The sequence below is a fragment of the Bombina bombina genome, chromosome 2 (genome assembly GCF_027579735.1).
Source record: "Bombina bombina isolate aBomBom1 chromosome 2, aBomBom1.pri, whole genome shotgun sequence".
In the NCBI taxonomy this organism is placed as follows: Eukaryota; Metazoa; Chordata; class Amphibia; order Anura; family Bombinatoridae; genus Bombina; species Bombina bombina.
Window position 1 is genome coordinate 710285269 of NC_069500.1, and position 17842 is coordinate 710303110.

At 39.8% G+C, this 17842-nt stretch overlaps 1 protein-coding gene across 1 annotated transcript in view; it reads right to left on the minus strand.

Moving 5' to 3' along the window:
• The window catches only part of SHB (SH2 domain containing adaptor protein B), a 476823-nt gene that overhangs the window by 262357 nt on the left and 196624 nt on the right, over positions 1 to 17842 (minus strand). The gene's annotated exons all lie outside the window — the stretch shown is intronic.

Below are 17842 nucleotides of genomic sequence, written 5' to 3' on the forward strand. Positions count from 1 at the left end.
AAGACAACAGAAATGTCTTGTAGTTACAAGGTTTTTACTGTCCCTTTAAAGGATGGATGATACATGGCCTGACAGTTTCTAGAGGACTGAGCTATTATGGGGGTGATATTCCTTTCTTTATGAATCTCTAAGTATCAGTGCCCCAGCTCAGAGATGCGTGGTGCACATCATTTGCTGAGCTCTGGACTAGAAACAGTAAATTGTCTAGAAGCCAGGCCAAAACATTTAAAGAACTCATTTGTTTAACAACTTGATTTTCAGTATCACACATATAACAGTGATTTAAATCACTTGGTTGTTCAGAAATAAGATACACATTCCCAGCAGTGAATTATCCCATTGGGAGTCGCTAACACAAATAACATAATTTATGCTTACCTGATAAATTCCTTTCTTCTGTTGTGTGATCAGTCCACGGGTCATCATTACTTCTGGGATATAACTCCTCCCCAACAGGAAATGCAAGAGGATTCACCCAGCAGAGCTGCATATAGCTCCTCCCCTCTACGTCAGTCCCAGTCATTCGACCAAGAATCAACGAGAAAGGAGTAACCAAGGGTGAAGTGGTGACTGGAGTATAATTTAAAAAATATTTACCTGCCTTAAAACAGGGCGGGCCGTGGACTGATCACACAACAGAAGAAAGGAATTTATCAGGTAAGCATAAATTATGTTTTCTTCTGTTATGTGTGATCAGTCCACGGGTCATCATTACTTCTGGGATACCAATACCAAAGCAAAAGTACACGGATGACGGGAGGGATAGGCAGGCTCATTATACAGAAGGAACCACTGCCTGAAGAACCTTTCTCCCAAAAATAGCCTCCGAAGAAGCAAAAGTGTCAAATTTGTAAAATTTGGAAAAAGTATGAAGCGAAGACCAAGTTGCAGCCTTGCAAATCTGTTCAACAGAGGCCTCATTCTTAAAGGCCCAAGTGGAAGCCACAGCTCTAGTGGAGTGGGCTGTAATTCTTTCAGGAGGCTGCTGTCCAGCAGTCTCATAGGCTAAACGTATTATGCTACGAAGCCAAAAAGAGAGAGAGGTAGCAGAAGCTTTTTGACCTCTCCTCTGTCCAGAATAAACGACAAACAGGGAAGAAGTTTGGCGAAGATCTTTAGTTGCCTGCAAGTAGAACTTGAGGGCACGAACTACATCCAGATTGTGTAGAAGACGTTCCTTCTTTGAAGAAGGATTTGGACACAAGGATGGAACAACAATCTCTTGATTGATATTCCTGTTAGTGACTACCTTAGGTAAGAACCCAGGTTTAGTACGCAGAACTACCTTGTCTGAGTGAAAAATCAGATAAGGAGAATCACAATGTAAGGCTGATAACTCAGAGACTCTTCGAGCCGAGGAAATAGCCATTAAAAACAGAACTTTCCAAGATAACAATTTTATATCAATGGAATGAAGGGGTTCAAACGGAACACCTTGTAAAACGTTAAGAACTAAGTTTAAACTCCATGGCGGAGCAACAGCTTTAAACACAGGCTTGATCCTAGCTAAAGCCTGACAAAAAGCCTGGACGTCTGGATTTTCTGACAGACGCCTGTGTAACAAGATGGACAGAGCTGAAATCTGTCCCTTTAATGAACTAGCTGATAAACCCTTTTCTAAACCTTCTTGTAGAAAAGACAATATCCTAGCGATCCTAACCTTACTCCAGGAGTAACCTTTGGATTCGCACCAGTATAGGTATTTACGCCATATTTTATGGTAAATCCTTCTGGTAACAGGCTTCCTAGCCTGTATCAGGGTATCAATAACCGACTCAGAAAAACCACGTTTTGATAAAATCAAGCGTTCAATTTCCAAGCAGTCAGCTTCAGAGAAGTTAGATTTTGATGTTTGAATGGACCCTGTATCAGAAGGTCCTGTCTTAGAGGTAGAGACCAAGGCGGACAGGATGACATGTCCACTAGATCTGCATACCAAGTCCTGCGTGGCCATGCAGGCGCTATTAGAATCACTGATGCTCTCTCCTGTTTGATTTTGGCAATCAATCGAGGAAGCAGCGGGAAGGGTGGAAACACATAAGCCATCCCGAAGTTCCAAGGTGCTGTCAAAGCATCTATCAGAACCGCTCCCGGATCCCTGGATCTGGACCCGTAGTGAGGAAGTTTGGCGTTCTGGCGAGACGCCATGAGATCTATCTCTGGTTTGCCCCAACGTCGAAGTATTTGGGCAAAGACCTCCGGATGAAGTTCCCACTCCCCCGGATGAAAAGTCTGGCGACTCAAGAAATCCGCCTCCCAGTTCTCCACTCCCGGGATGTGGATTGCTGACAGGTGGCAAGAGTGAGACTCTGCCCAGCGAATTATCTTTGATACTTCCATCATTGCTAGGGAGCTTCTTGTCCCTCCCTGATGGTTGATGTAAGCTACAGTCGTGATGTTGTCCGACTGAAACCTGATGAACCCCCGAGTTGTTAATTGGGGCCAAGCCAGAAGGGCATTGAGAACTGCTCTCAATTCCAGAATGTTTATTGGAAGGAGACTCTCCTCCTGATTCCATAGTCCCTGAGCCTTCAGAGAATTCCAGACAGCGCCCCAACCTAGTAGGCTGGCGTCTGTTGTTACAATTGTCCAGTCTGGCCTGCTGAATGGCATCCCCCTGGACAGGTGTGGCCGATAAAGCCACCATAGAAGAGAATTTCTGGTCTCTTGATTCAGATTCAGAGTAGGGGACAAATCTGAGTAATCCCCATTCCACTGACTTAGCATGCACAATTGCAGCGGTCTGAGGTGTAGGCGTGCAAAAGGTACTATGTCCATTGCCGCTACCATTAAGCCGATCACCTCCATGCATTGAGCTACTGACGGGTGTTGAATGGAATGAAGGACACGGCATGCATTTTGAAGCTTTGTTAACCTGTCTTCTGTCAGGTAAATCTTCATTTCTACAGAATCTATAAGAGTCCCCAAGAATGGAACTCTTGTGAGAGGAAAAAGAGAACTCTTCTTTTCGTTCACTTTCCATCCATGCGACCTTAGAAATGCCAGAACTAACTCTGTATGAGACTTGGCAGTCTGAAAGCTTGAAGCTTGTATTAGAATGTCGTCTAGGTACGGAGCTACCGAAATCCCTCGCGGTCTTAGTACCGCCAGAAGGGCACCCAGAACCTTTGTGAAGATTCTTGGAGCCGTAGCCAATCCGAATGGAAGAGCTACAAACTGGTAGTGCCTGTCTAAGAAGGCAAACCTTAGATACCGGTGATGATCTTTGTGGATCGGTATGTGAAGGTAAGCATCTTTTAAATCCACTGTGGTCATGTACTGACCCTTTTGGATCATGGGTAAGATTGTCCGAATAGTTTCCATTTTGAAGGATGGAACTCTTAGGAATTTGTTTAGAATCTTTAAATCTAAGATTGGCCTGAAAGTTCCCTCTTTTTTGGGAACCACAAACAGGTTTGAGTAGAACCCTTGTCCTTGTTCCGACCGCGGAACCGGATGGATCACTCCCATTAATAACAGATCTTGTACACAGCGTAGAAACGCCTCTTTCTTTATCTGGTTTGTTGACAACCTTGACAGATGAAATCTCCCTCCTGGGGGAGATAATTTGAAGTCTAGAAGGTATCCCTGAGATATGATCTCTAGTGCCCAGGGATCCTGAACATCTCTTGCCCAGGCCTGGGCGAAGAGAGAAAGTCTGCCCCCCACTAGATCCGGTCCCGGATCGGGGGCTTTCGATTCATGCTGTCTTTGGGGCAGCAGCAGGTTTCCTGGCCTGCTTGCTCTTGTTCCAGGACTGGTTAGGCTTCCAGCCTTGCCTGTAACGAGTAACAGCTCCCTCCTGTTTTGGTGCAGTGGAGGTTGATGCTGCTCCTGTTTTGAAATTCCGAAAGGGACGAAAATTAGACTGTCTAGCCTTAGCTTTGGCTTTGTCTTGAGGTAGGGCGTGGCCCTTACCTCCTGTAATGTCAGCGATAATTTCTTTCAAACCGGGCCCAAATAAAGACTGCCCCTTGAAAGGTATATTAAGTAATTTGGACTTAGAAGTAACATCGGCTGACCAGGATTTTAGCCACAGCGCCCTACGTGCCTGTATGGCGAATCCTGAGTTCTTAGCCGTAAGTTTGGTTAAATGTACTACGGCCTCCGAAATGAAAGAATTAGCTAGTTTAAGGACTCTAAGCCTGTCCGTAATGTCGTCTAGCGTAGATGAACTAAGGTTCTCTTCCAGAGACTCAATCCAAAATGCTGCCGCAGCCGTAATCGGCGCGATACATGCAAGGGGTTGCAATATAAAACCTTGTTGAACAAACATTTTCTTAAGGTAACCCTCTAATTTTTTATCCATTGGATCTGAAAAAGCACAGCTATCCTCCACCGGGATAGTGGTACGCTTAGCTAAAGTAGAAACTGCTCCCTCCACCTTAGGGACCGTTTGCCATAAGTCCCGAGTGGTGGCGTCTATTGGAAACATCTTTCTAAATATTGGAGGGGGTGAGAACGGCACACCGGGTCTATCCCACTCCTTAGTAACAATTTCAGTTAGTCTCTTAGGTATAGGAAAAACGTCAGTACTCGCCGGTACCGCAAAGTATTTATCCAACCTACACAGTTTCTCTGGTATTGCAACGGTGTTACAATCATTAAGAGCTGCTAAGACCTCCCCTAGTAATACACGGAGGTTTTCCAATTTAAATTTAAAATTTGAAATATCTGAATCCAATCTGTTTGGATCAGAACCGTCACCCACAGAATGAAGCTCTCCGTCCTCATGCTCTGCGAGCTGTGACGCAGTATCAGACATGGCCCTAGTATTGTCAGCGCACTCTGTTCTCACCCCAGAGTGATCACGCTTGCCTCTTAGTTCTGGTAATTTAGACAAAACTTCAGTCATAACAGTAGCCATATCTTGTAATGTTATCTGTAATGGCCGCCCAGATGTACTAGGCGCCATAATATCACGCACCTCCCGGGCGGGAGATGCAGGTACTGCCGCGTGAGGCGAGTTAGTCGGCATAACTCTCCCCTCGCTGTTTGGTGAAATTTGTTCACATTGTACAGATTGACTTTTATTTAAAGTAGCATCAATACAGTTAGTACATAAATTTCTATTGGGCTCCACCTTGGCATTGGAACAAATGACACAGATATCTTCCTCTGAGTCAGACATGTTTAACACACTAGCAAAAAAACTTACAACTTGGTTATAATCTTTTTTAGCAAAAACGTACTGTGCCTCAAAGAGGTACTAAACGATTAAATGACAGTTGAAATAATGAACTGAAAAACAGTTATAGCATCAAACTTTAAAACAACACAACTTTTAGCAAAGGTTTGTTCCCATTAGTAAAATAACAATAATTAAATTTGACATAAAAAATACAAAGCAACGATTTTATTCACAGTCACTATAAGAATTCTCACAGCTCTGCTGAGAGAATTTACCTCCCTTCAAAGAAGTTTGAAGACCCCTGAGATCTGTCAGAGATGAACCGGATCATGCAGAAAATATAAAAGTAACTGACTGGAATTTTTTGATGCGTAGCAAAGAGCGCCAAAAAAACGGCCCCTCCCTCTCCCACACAGCAGTGAAGAGAAACGAAACTGTCACAAATAAAAGCAAAAAAGGCTGCCAAGTGGAAAATAATGCCCAAATATTTATTCACACAGTACCTCAGCAATGTAAACGATTCTACATTCCAGCAAAAACGTTTAACATGATAAATAGTTATTAAAAGGATTAGTGACCTTTAACAGAGTAGTTCCGGTGAAATACCATCCCCAGAATACTGAAGTGTATACATACATGTCATTTTAACGGTATGGCAGGATTTTCTCATCAATTCCATTCAGAAAATAAAAACTGCTACATACCTCAATGCAGATTCATCTGCCCGCTGTCCCCTGATCTGAAGCCTTTACCTCCCTCAGATGGCCGAGAACAGCAATATGATCTTAACAACTCCGGTTAAAATCATAGTAAAAAACTCTGGCAGATTCTTCCTCAAACTCTGCCAGAGAAGTAATAACACGCTCCGGTGCTATTGTAAAATAACAAACTTTTGATTGAAGTCATAAAAACTAAGTATAATCACCATAGTCCTCTCACACATCCTATCTAGTCGTTGGGTGCAAGAGAATGACTGGGACTGACGTAGAGGGGAGGAGCTATATGCAGCTCTGCTGGGTGAATCCTCTTGCATTTCCTGTTGGGGAGGAGTTATATCCCAGAAGTAATGATGACCCGTGGACTGATCACACATAACAGAAGAAAAAGCAGTTATTTAGCACACATATACATTATACATACTCTTATATTAGACCCCAGTTTCTGGATTTATTACATTTAATGGTGTAAATTTGACAACTGCTATGAAGTCTATTGTTTAACTTTTTATGTCCCTAAAAAGGAGACTTAACAGCAATTACAATGTTTATTTATATTACACTGGCTGCAACCCCGCCCCCCCCCTCAAAAAAACAAAAAACTGTTGCTACAAACGTATATTAAAGGGACAGTACACTGTAAAATTGTTTCCCCCTTAATGTGTTCCAACCCCGCCCCCCCCCAAAAAAAAAACTGTTGCTACAAACATATATTAAAGGGACAGTACACTGTAAAATTGTTTCCCCCTTAATGTGTTCCCAATTACTTTTTTTTTTTATTAGCTGCAGAGTATAAAACATATGAGCATTTGCTTTTAAGGTTTCTTTGTGTATATTAAATAACTGATTTTTTGTATTGAAACCACAACCTAATAAAATGGGTTGAGCTTGTAGGTATAATCAGATCTCATTACTTTATAGCATTGTTGTCTACATATACATGCTTCTCCATCTTATATCTGTCCATAAACTGAAGACCAATACATGGAGAGAACAATGGAAAAATTAAATTGTATTACCTTATCTCTTCTATACCCTGCTGGCAGTGCAATTGATTCTGCTAGCTGTGTTTACACAGCTTATCTATAGCTTGGACCTAAGGCCAGAAACTTTCAAAATAGGTGGGGATACCACAGGCTAAAACACATATTTCAAATCCCAATATAAGGGTAAAGGAAATACTTGTAAACTATTTAATACGCTCCAGCAGGCAAAATGGATAATTGGGAACGAATTAAAGGGGAGAACATTTTTGAGTAAACAGTCCCTTTAATCAGTAAATATCATAAAACAGAATAAGAATATTGTGATCAACCTGACACTCTGTGTAAAAACTAGAAATTAAAACACCTTTACTCAATTTGTTAGCCAAATAGTTTATTATTTTAAACTTATAAGAGTATTACTGTTTTTTCCTACCACAAAATATGTAATTGAACCTTTACTACAAATCTATAACATGACTATATACGAACCAAAAGAAACAACACCCACAACAGAAAGAAAAATCCTGAAACCACACATTCAACTAGCTTTATAAAGGACAATATTTTGACAAAATAACAAGAGTTCTATTCCTTGCATTGCCTATCAGATGCATTTAATCAAAAGTATGCATTTAATTAACAGTAATCTTTTTACAGAGGATGAGGTTTTGTTAGCATTATCAAAAATAAATGTTACAAAGGCAGTGGGTCCTGATAATATTCATCCAAGGGTTTTAAAAGAACTTCGATCAGTGCTAACTGTCCCATTAACTGATCTGTTTAATCAGTCACTATTAACAGGAGCTGTCCCAGATGATTGAAGAATAGCAAATGTAATACCTCTTCATAAAAAGGGCAGTAGAGAAGAATCTGGCAACTACAGGCCAGTTAGTTTAACTTCAGTAGTAGGGAAATTAATGGAAAGCCTCTTAAAAGAAAGAATTATGACTTACATAAAGACAAACAATTTAGAGGACCAAAATCAGCATGGTTTTACTTCAGGGAGATCATGTCAGACTAATCTAATTGACTTCTTTGATTATGTAACAAAAGTATTAGACAAGGGAGGAGCAGTTGATGTAGCATATCTAGATTTCAGCAAAGCATTTGACACCGTCCCACACAATAAACTTATTCACAAACTATATCTCCTTGGTCTAGATTAAAAAATTGTGAACTGGGTGGAATGCTGGCTTAAGGACAGAAAACAAAGTGTCTTAGTAAATGGAGTTCATTCAGCAGAGGGGGCTGTTACTAGTGGTGTTCCTCAGGGGTCAGTTCTGGGGCCTGTTTTGTTTAACATATTTATCTGCGATATCAGCAAAGGGCTACAGGGGAAAGTATGTCTCTTTGCAGATGATACAAAAATTTGCAACAGAGTGGATGTTCCAGGGGGGGTAGACAAAATGAGAAGTGATATACAACAATTGGAGGATTGGACAAACGACTGGGATCTAAAGTTTAACACAGCAAAGTGTAAAATAATGCATTTAGGGAAGAAAAATCCAAATGTTAATTACAGACTCAATGACACTTTACTGACTGTTACAGACGAGGAACAGGACTTGGGAATTATTATTTCAGATGATTTAAAACTTAGTAAACAATGTAGTAATGCAGCGAGTAAGGCTAGCAGAATGCTTGGATGTATTGGTAGAGGTAGAAGCAGCAGAAATAGTAAGGTTCTTATGCCACTTTATAGATCATTAGTTAGGCCTCATCTTGAGTATTGTGTACAGTTCTGGAGGCCATATCTTCAGAAGGATATTAACAAACTTGAATCTGTGCAAAGGAGGGCTACCAAAATGGTACATGGTCTAAAAAATAAAACTTACCAGGATAGGCTCAATGACCTAAATATGTATAGCTTAGAGGAGAGAAGGGAAAGAGGTGATATGATAGCAACTTTCAAGTACATTAAAGGGTTTAGTAAAACTGAGGCTGTGGGTATTTTACATAAAATGGAAAATTCAAGAACAAGGGGTCATGAGCTCAAGCTAAAGGGTAGTAGATTCAGGAGTAATTTGAGGAAGCACTTCTTTACAGAAAGAGTGATTGATTTATGGAATAAACTTCCTCAAGAGGTAGTAGCAACAAACACTGTGGGGGACTTTAAAAATGCATGGGACAAGCATAGGGCTATCCTAGGAACTAGATAAGTTTATACTGTTAGGTAAGGTCGGGCAGACTTGCTGGGCCTATGGCTCTCATCTGCCGTCAATATCTATGTTTCTATGTAAAATAAAATGTAGACATTACTATAGGTCTTTAAAGGGACAGTATACTGTAAAATAGTTTTTCCTTGTGTGTTTACAATTGCTTTTTTTTACCAACTGCAGAGTAAAAAATCAATGAAAATTAGCGTTTTAAGGCTTATTTGTGTATATTAAAGCTCTGATTTTGTGTTTTGAAGCCACAACCTAATAAAATGGGTTGAGCTTGTAGGTATAATCAGACATCATTACTGTATCACAGTGTGTACATATACATGCTTCTTTATCTTATATCTGTCCATAAAACAATCACCAGTACTTGGAGAGAACAATGGAAAATCAACATTTTATTACCTTATCTCTGCTATATCCAACTGTGAGTGTAATTTCTTTTGCTGGCTGTGTTTACAAAGCTTATCTATAGCTTGGACCTGCGGCCACAAACTATCAGAATAGGTGGGGATACCACAGGCTAATTCAACTATTTAAAATGTCAATATAAGGGTAAAGGAGCTACTTGTAAACAACTTAATACACTCCAGCAGGTTAAGTGGATCATTGGGAACAAATTAAAGGTGAGAACATTTTTGAGTAAACTGTCTTTTTAAAGAGCAGGTTCCATAGACTAAAATGAACATATAGCCATAACTACTGTAAAATGTACAAAGAAAAAGGGGTAATGCTTCCATACACAGATATGTCTGGCCTTAGTTAGCACCACCCATGTTTTCACTTATATGCAAAAAGGTAGGAAGACCATCTGTATGTGCAATTGCAAAACCGTGAATGTATTTCTAAGGGGATGGATTACCAAAAAAATATCCTATATCCTGGAAGGTAAGTTAAGGTCAATTGGTGTTTGATTACCTATTACTGTAAATATTTAAAGGGATGTGAAACCCCAAAAATGTTGTGATTCAGAGCATACAATTTAAAAGAAATAAATCAATTCCAATTTACTTCTATTATCAAATTTGCTTTGTTGCCATGGTATTCTGTATTGAATAGATACCTAGGTAGGTGTCTGGAGCACTACATGGCAGAAAATAGTGCTGACCTCTAGCATTCTTGCATATGGATAACATTCTTGCGAAGCGGCTGCCATATAGTGCTCCAGACATGGGCAGGATTCTAAGCTTTACGTCCCTGCTTTTCAACCAAAAATACAAAGCAAACAAAGAAATATTTATAATGGAAGTAAATTAGAAAGTTGCTTAAAAGTGTATGCTCTATTTGAATCATGAAATAAAATTTTGGGGTTTCATATCCTTTTAAAGGGACAGTGGACTGTAAAAATGAAATTTTAAATGTTAAACAAATTCCGTTGCCTGCAATAAAGGTTAAATCGTCTGCCAAAGCTGCGTTCTTTTTCCACTCCAGATGAGGATACAGCTTGTGAGCAAATGACATGCAGGCATACATGTGTATGCTATAATTACTGGCCTGTAGCCATATCAGTAGCAGAATGGGGGTGGTCCAGAAGTTTTCTAAACAAAAATAGGTCTATTCCAGAAGAGATATATTGAGTTAAACAAAAATACATTAGAAAAAAACAAATAATAAAATTGCTGCATAACAGGTTTGTAGTGAATGCCATAGATCTAGATGAACTAATTAGACAAGTTCCTAGTAACATCTCTATTGAAAAAGAAGCTGCCAAAATCAACATCCACTGACAGGTCCACAAAGGCTTTGCAAGCAGCAAGCATAGGCTTCAGGTATCTCATTATGATAATGATATATACGGTAAACACTGCAGTACAAATCAAATGATTTTTTTAGCTATATAAAAAGCAAGTTATTTTTCCAATCTGTAAACTAAGGTGAGCCCTCAGAGAAATAGGTGTATACTTGTGGTAGTTCATTACCCACTTGTACTGGCCACCCTTTGTTTTTATCCATATCTATAAAGTAGCCAACACTATTAAGTATTTTTGATGCAACCCAATAAAACATTTTTTACTTTCCAAAAGCGCTCATTAGCAGTGTTTTAGCATTTCCGCTCTATTGTTATTTAAAAATGTCATCTCTTTCGTCAAGACAATTCTTGGTAGGAAATTAAAAACAAAAAAAATGTATATTTCCCTTTAATTTTATCTAAAAGTAAAGTATAATGGTCAGTAACCATACACTAACACAGGCATGTTTATTAATATATTTCCTTATGCAGCTATTCAGTCAAATTCATATTCATTTTCTCATAGAAAGATTCCAATCCTGGTGGGAATGTTCCTTTAAGAAAGTTTGACGGTTTGTTACAGAGAAAACTAATAGTTTGTCTGCTTTTGCCAGTTACTGTGCCAACTTTTACTCAATGGCAAAAACAATCTGTATAGCTATCCGCTATCATGTAACTGGGGCACTAATGCAAGTCACAATGTTTTCAGATCTACAATGTTTTGCTGGCTCAAAGACAAATGACATCTGATATTTTAAATAGAATACCATATTGTTCATAAAGTTTTAATGCACCAAATAGTATGATAGTTAAAGGGACATTAAATACTTAACACATTTTATATGCATTGAGGCTATTCCCCACCTCCCTCTAGTCATGAGTGCCGCCATGTTGAAATCTATCTTTCACTACATTCCAGTTCTAACCTGTTTGCACATGTGCAACAAATCGGTGTAACCTAGGTTCCATAATGGCAGAACCCATGATTAGAGGGAGGAGAATGAAATATATTTAGCGTTCAGTGTCTGTGAAGTGCACTCGTAGGAGGCAGGTGAGGCACTGCCGCACCTGCCATTTGGGACAAATGAAAAAAATAAATATAATTTTATTTAAAAAAAAAAAAGATTTTTTTTTTTTTTTAAATTTCCAACTCTATAATATTGCGCAATAGAGGTAATGGGTTCTGCTTTTTCTCTATTGCACTATATTTTAACATAGGTTTTTATGACTAGCCTCTCTGCTGCACCATCCGGTGGTGATTTGTAGCAGCAGCGTGGCTGAAAAAACTATTAAAGAGGCATCTCTAATGAGGCCTCGTATTTTCCCTGGGAGCCCGAGTGACAGCACCATGAGAATGTACAGACCGGGGTTGTTTGACTTTCTGCTGCACTGCAGATGCACAAAGAAGGACTGGTCTGGCGGTAACAGAACACAGTGACACTCTGATACTCCTTACTGTTTGGGACTGTGAGTCACTGACTGAGCACAGCACAGCCTTAGCGAGCGATCCGGATTGCTGATCATCAGCTGCTGCCCTGGCCCTGCCCGGCCCCTGACTGAGCAGCCGACACAAGTAAACATTGTACAAGTAAGTCAGACAGACTTAAACAGTAAGGTAGGAGTAAGGTAGGAGGAGGCGGCCACTACTCTTAAGGCAGCTTATACTGGTTTGGTAGGAGGAGGAGGCGGCCAAGGCCAGGTAGGGGCTTTTTACTGTGACAGTCTAACCGTTACCGCTCTGACAGTGACCACTCACCACTGAGTACTATCTCTGTCTGAATCTCTGACTGACCGTTCAGGCCGGGGGCCCTTACAAGAATTAACCGGACCTGTACTCGTGTGATTAGAGATAGGAGTCTTCAGTCAAATGTCTTACAACAGTGATCGAGCAGTTGCTGAACATAAATTGCATAGCAGAAGATTCATGAGGCATGCCATCAACACACTTCAAATCAAATGGGGCAATTTATCAGACAAAACAGGCAGCATATTGTGTGTGTATTTGTGTAAAATAAGGCATTGGTGCCTTGTTGTTGTCTGAAGAGACCTTTTTCGTGTGCTGCTTGTGGCATCCAGGACATCAAATTTATCATTTATTTGCTAACTTTAATAAATCCAGCTATTATTTTCTTAATTTTTTAATAGATTTGGTATTTTGTGTGGCACAAAGTCCAGTGAGCACATTCTCTTTTTGACTTTATCCCCAGCTTTATGAATTCACCCCATGCTATTTTTTTTATTTTATTTGTTTATTATTAACATTTTTTTTTTAAATCAAATTAGCTCTCCAACCGTTCAGCACAGCCACATAACCACTCCTGCAATATTTTCTTGCTGATGAAAGCAGCACTGGTTTAAATAAATATTATATAACTTTATGGTCCCAAACTAGAAATACTGAGCAGATTTAATTTATTAAATTTGATTCATTAAAATACTACAACATTTAATGCAAATAGTGTGCGTCTGTGGTATCTTCACAAAATGTTTAGATGGTCTCTTTCTGTTCTGGAAAAAGGGGGCAAAATAAATAAAGTATATTGCAAACTGTTTGTTTTTTAAATAATTTTTATATTACAATTTAAGATGGTTTATGTCCCGTAAGACCCTTACAAAATTATTAACCGGACAGGTACTCATCATGTGATCATCTGATTCTGAATCAGATGATCACATGCCGAGGACCGATCCGGTTAATAATTATTGAAATTAGCAGCGCAGTGGGTGGCACTTCACTGACTGACTGACTGTCACTGTGGCATGACGACACCTGACTACGTCACCACCGGACCCTGGCCCCTGAGCTCTGACTGAGGAACTGCAGAAAGACGTTAGTGGACTGGTGCAGTATCTGCGTGCTTTGTCTGACTCAGTCTGAATGGGAAGCTGTATGCGTGTGTTGTAAATAATGCTAATTGCCCTTATGCAACCTGCTAATTTAATCGTCAATTTAAGCTACCTCTATGGCTCATATATTGGCTTCTCGGGCATATCATAGCCAGTGCCTCACTTGCCTCTGACCTCACCGCACGTGTCCTTTTGTACTAATATATTGAATATTTCCAAAGCATAATAAGAGCATATTGTTTTAGATCAATGTTCTGCCACAGTTTAACACATCAAAACCAAAGTCACAAATTTGACAACAGCTCCTCTAGCACTTAGGCCATGAAAACATAACCAGATATTTCCTCAAGTAGTTGCATATTCATTTCCAATAAAAGTCTTCAAGCATATGCAGATTATAACAATATACAAACAAGCAATCTTCAAAAGGGCAGTCATGCAGGTGTTAACCCCTTAAGGACCAACGACAAACAGGGTACGTCCTCAAAAAAAAATGTCCTTAACGACTAAAGACGTACCCGGTACGTTGTTGGTGTTTGAAAGCGGTGGAAGCGATCCTGAACGCTTCCAGCCTCTTTCATGTTATTGCAGTGATGACTTGATATTGAGGCATCCTGCAATAAAATATTTTAGCCATCCGATGCAGAGAGCCACTCTGTGGCCCTATCTGCATCGGCCATCAATGGCCGTGATCGTTGGTGGGTGGGAGCCGATGCAGGGAGGCGGGTGGGCGGCCTTCGATGGGAGGAAGGAGTCAGAGGGGGACGGGATCGCAAGTGGAGTCACCAGGGGCGCGCACTGGGTGGCAGGGGTGTGCGTGCAAGGGGGCGGGTGGGAACACTACACTATGGCACATTTCAGTTACTGCATACGGTGGGAGAAAGGACTGGGGAGGGTGGGAATTATTAGATCTGGGAGGGGGTGGGGGGTTGCATATTGAGGCGGGGCAGTTACACTACAGAAAATATTTCATTAGTTTCTAGAAAAAAACAAAAAACAACTTATATTTATCCCAAACTGGGTACTGGCAGACAGCTGCCAGTACCCAAGATTGCGCACAATAAGGTTAAGGGGGATGGTTAGAGAGCTGTTTGGGGGGGGGATCCTATATAAAACACAAAAAACAAAAACCTTTTATTTATAGTACTGGCAGACTTTCTGCCTGGCGGGGACAATTGTGGGGTGGGGGAGGGAAGAGAGCTGTTTGGGAGGGATCAGGGGGTGGGATGTCTCAGGTGGGAGGCTGATCTTTACACTAAAGCTAAAATTAACCCTGCAAGCTCCCTACAAGCTACCTAATTAACCCCTTCACTGATGGGCATAATACATGTGTTGTGCGCAGCGGCATTTAGCGGCCTTCTAATTACCAAAAAGCAATGCCAAAGCCATATATGTCTGCTATTTTTGAACAAAGGGGAACCCAGAGAAGCATTTACAACCATTTGTGCCATAATTGCACAAGCTGTTAGCAAATAATTTCAGTGAGAAACCTAAAATTGTGAAAAAAAAAAAAGTTTTGTTTTTTATTTGATCGCATGTGGCGGTGAAATGGTGGCATGAAATATAAGAAAATGAGCCTAGATCAATACTTGGGGTTGTCTACTACACTACACTAAAGCTAAAATTAACCCTGCAAGCTCCATACAAACGACCTAATTAACCCTTTCACTGCTGGGCATAATACATGTGTGGTGTGCAGTGGCATTTAGCGACCTTCTAATTACCAAAAAGCAACGCCAAAGTCATATATGTCTGCTATTTTTGAACAAAGGGGATCCCAGAGAAGCATTTACAACCATTTGTGCCATAATTGTACAAGCTGTTTGTAAATAATTTCATTGAGAAACCTAAAGTTTGTGAAAAAAATTGTGAAAAAGTGAACAATTTTTTTTTCATTTGATCGCATTTGGCGGTGAAATGGTGGCATGAAATATACCAAAATGGGCCTAGATCAATACTTTAGGTTGTCTTCTAAAAAAAAAAATATATATATATATATATATATATATACATGTCAAGGGATATTCAGGGATTCCTGAAAGATATCAGTGTTACAATGTAACTATCGCTAATTTTGAAAAAAAGTGGTTTGGAAATAGCAAAGTGCTACTTGTATTTATTGCCGTATAACTTGCAAAAAAAAGCAAAGAACGTGTAAACATTGGGTATTTCTAAACTCAGGACAACATTTAGAAACTATTTAGCATGAGTGTTTTTGGGTGGTTGTAGATGTGTAACAGATTTTTGGGGTCAAAGTTAAACAAAACCCTGTTTTCTTCACAATCTTGGAAATATTGCGTAGATGGTTGCGCAGGATGTAGAAAATGATTAGATATGGGGGACGAAGGATAGATTTGAGTCAAGTGTAACACAATAACATGTTCCTGTAGTACCAACAACCATCTACTGTGCCAAAAGCCCTGAATTTTCCAGAGGGAGCCTGTATTTTTATTTCATAAGTGCACTACACACAGTCCAGAACAACGTGATTAAAAAAAACACAATAACCTGGAGGTTTCCAGGCCGCAGAAAATGTTAATTAAGTTGTAAAGACACATTCAACATAAGTCCAAGGTATCACAATAGGGCTCTTCAAAACATTTTATCTAGCCCTCCATTTTTTTCCCAACAAGTACTCTGTAGGTGTGTGACATGCATAGTCATTTTCAATACATTAATCTTATAACTATATGAAAATATTCCTCCTTAAACAGCAAATATGAACTGATTGCAAAATAGCAAACAGAAAGCTGGTGGATATATATATATATATATATATATATACACATATACACACACACATACATATATATATATATATATACACATACACACACATACTGTATATACACACACACACAGTCATATGCAAACGTTTAGGCAACCCTGACAATTTCCATGATTTTCATTTATAAATAATTGGGTGTTTGGATCAGCAATTTCATTTTGATCTATCAGAAAATGTGCAATATGCATCCAAACGAAATTGGACAGGTGTATAAATTTGGGCACCCTTGTCATTTTGTTGATTTGAATACCTTTAACTACCTAGCACTGATTAATTCGGACACACAAGTGGTTTGGTGAGCCCATTAAGCCTTAAACTTCATAGACAGGTGCATCCAATCATGAGAAAAGGTATTTAAGGTGGCAAATTGCAAGTTGTTCTCTTTGACTCTCCTCTGAAGAGTGGCAACATGGGGGCCTCAAAACAACTTTCAAATGAGGCAAAGGCAAAGGATGGGGAGAATGGTAAAAAAACAGCCCACACACCACCTCATCTTGCTGCAGATGGTGTCACTGTGCATCGTTAAACAATTCAGCGTATGGGAGAGTGATGTGGAAGAAGCCTTTTCTGCACACACGGCACAAACAGAGTCGCTTGAGGTATGTAAACGCACATTTGGACAAGCCAGCTTCATTTTAGAAGAAGGTGGTGTGGACTGATGAAACAAAGATGGAGTTATTTGGTCATAACAAGGGATGTTATGCATGGCGGCAAGATAACACAGCGTTCCAAGACAAACGCTTTTTAGCCACAGTAAAATTTGGTGGATGTTCCATTATGCTGTGGGGCTGTGTGGCCAGTGCCGGTACTGGGAATCTTGTTAAAGTTGAGGGTCGCATGGATTCCACTCAATATCAGCAGATACTTGAGAATAATGTTGAGGAATCAGTCACAAAGTTGAAGTTACGCCAGAGCTGGATATTTCAACAAGACAACGACCCAAAACACTGCTCAAAATCTACTCTGGAATTTATGCAGAGGAACAAGTACAACGTTCTGGCCATGCCAGTCCCAGACCTGAATATCATTGAAAATCTGTGGGGTGATCTGAAGTGGGCTGTCCATGCTCGGCAACCATCAAACCTAACTGAACTGGAGATGTTTTGCAAAGAGGAATGGTACAAAATACCTTCATCCAGAATCCAGACACTCAATACAGGCTATAGGAAGCATATAGAGGCTGTTATTTCTGCTAAAGTAGGCTCTACTAATTATAGATGCTATATTTCTGTTGGGGTGCACAAATTTATGCACCTGTCTAATTTCGTTTTGATGCATATTGCACATTTTTTCTTAATCCAATAAACCTAATTTCACTACTGAAATATTACTGTGTCCTTCAGTTATTTGATAGATCAAAATTAAATTGCTGATCCAATAAATGAAAATCATTGAAATTGTTAGGTGTGCCTAAACTTTTGCATACGACTGTGTGTGTATATATGTACAATTGCAACATCCAATGCACCTGGTAGCTGTTGAA